This window comes from Daktulosphaira vitifoliae, unplaced genomic scaffold (assembly GCF_025091365.1).
Source record: "Daktulosphaira vitifoliae isolate Bord-2020 unplaced genomic scaffold, ASM2509136v1 Scaffold_1, whole genome shotgun sequence".
NCBI classification, from domain to species: domain Eukaryota; kingdom Metazoa; phylum Arthropoda; class Insecta; order Hemiptera; family Phylloxeridae; genus Daktulosphaira; species Daktulosphaira vitifoliae.
This window is the reverse complement of record NW_026099572.1, coordinates 48,176,882-48,179,246: the sequence shown is the minus strand read 5'-3', so window position 1 is coordinate 48,179,246 and position 2,365 is coordinate 48,176,882.

The window sequence follows — 2,365 nt, the reverse complement described above, 5'->3', positions numbered from 1 at the left end:
AGATTTTGATTTTCTTCCAAGATTTTATTTTTGATATCTGAAAATGACAAATTCCGTACATCATCATAACTAAGATACGAGAATCCAGTGTCTAATTTTAGAGCAGATTTTAATGATATTTCAATTTTCTTCCAGTTATTTTTTCCGTAACATAATTTTGTCTCCACAACACACAACAAAAAAAGTAACACAGTATTTTTTTTTAAAATCATTTTTAATTGGTAATGTTTAAATTGTTTAGTAATTTATAAATTTCATGATATTTTTTTTTTAAACTCTTTATATGTATTATAATTGTGTTTATTTAATTGTCATTTTCAATTTTAAAATCAGATCGCATAAATCATATGTTATAAATTTAATAAAGTATTATACAAATAATTTATTTTAATAAACAATATACTGGGCTCTAATTTTACATGTTCATTAGTAAATAAAATATTAATATTAAGTAGTTACAAAAAAGTTGCAAAAAGATATCTCTTCATATTGTCGTAACACAATAAAAGAAATGAAAACAAATTTAAAAGTAAATTGTGATGCGAAGATGAAGATGAGGATGTGGTGCCTGCTGTCTAGGTATTCACGTGCATGTTGTCGTACAGCAGTCACCGTGCTCGGCTGACACTCCGGGTTAGCTGTGGGAGTCGAAAGGCTGTTGTTACAGGAAGGGAATAAGGGTAACAACTAGGTATGAGGTGCAGACGAAGTGCAAGACACAAATACTTTAGTTATTAGGAGAGGATAATGAAGTACGAGGTGCAGACGAAGTGCAAGACACAAGTACTTCACAGAGAGAACGGGGTAGCGAGTATAAGGTGCAGACGAAGTGCAAGACACAANTCTCCCAGTTATTTTTTCCGTAACATAATTTTGTCTCCACAATAAATAACAAAAAAAGTAACACAGTATTTTTTTTAAAAATCATTTTTAATTAGTAATGTATAAATTATTTAATAATGTATATGTTTTCATTATATATATTTTTTTAAACTCTTTATATGTATTATAATTGTGTTTATTGAAGTGTTATTTTCAATTTTAAAAACCGATCGCATAAATTATATGCTATAAATTATTAAACTTTGTACAAATAATTTATTTTAATAAACAATATATTAGGCTCTAATTTTGAATGTTCATTAGTAGATAAAGTATTAATATTAAGTAGTTACAAAAAAGTGGCAAAAAGATATCTATTTATTCTGTGTATTATATTAATATATATTTTTATAATTAAGCAACCAGCAAAAATTAAATAGCGTGTTATATTTTATATTTTCTGATTTATGACAAAAAAATCTTGACATTTTCCAATCCTTTTGTTTTATAAGTCACTCATTTAAAATAAAATATGTTTTAAAACTCTTATTTATTTAGAAGTACAATAAGGGCAACATTTTTTATGAATTATATGGATATATAAGTTTTTAAGTCACTAAATAATTTCCATTGTATGTTTGGGAAGCCTTAGTAAAAATATTCTGTATAATAAGTATGTGAGTAGATTTGGAAAAAATGTATTGGGTATCAAAAATAAATATGTATACTATGATTAAGACTTGGCCGTTGCTCTCAATTCTTAATACAATTTTTTTCAAATTTAAAAAAAATTGATGTATGTTTAATATTAGTTATAATTTGAATGGTAAAAGTATAGATTCCGTAAATTATTATACTAAAATTGCAAAAAATTTCTTGAAATAAAAGTTGACATTTTTGTTGCATATATTTTCCCTTTTGGTATATATTAAATTAAAGCACTAAAATATTTTTTAATTTTTAATGATAGTGCTTAAAATAGCTTTTTATATGATATATATTATAAGGTCTTATAATTATGTGTTAGAGATGTAAATAAATTAAAAAAAAAATTTATGAAGTTTTCTGTTAAGCAACTGTATATAGTTATAACGTATCAGTTATTAAAAATATAGTTTAAAAAAACTAAAAAACACGCTTTTAAAGAACATCGAACTAAAAAGTTAAAAATAATTTTTAGTTCGATGTGCTTTAAAAGCGTGTTTTTTTTAACTATATATATTTTTACTTTTTAGTTACATGTTATGATAGTAGTTACTACCAATATCATGGTTGTAACGGGTTAAGGGGAATCAGAGTTGGATTCCGGAGTGGGAGTTTGAGAAACGGCTACCACATCCAAGGAAAGCAGCAAGCGCGCAACGTGGAGGTAGTGACAAAAAATGACAATANAAAGCAGCAAGTGCGCAACGTGGAGGTAGTGACAAAAAATGACAATACGGCAATCATTCCCCGTAATCGGAATAAATACACTATATATCTCTTAATGAGAATAAAGCGTATTAATATATAAGTTTTAATAGTAATTAAAATATATATATAT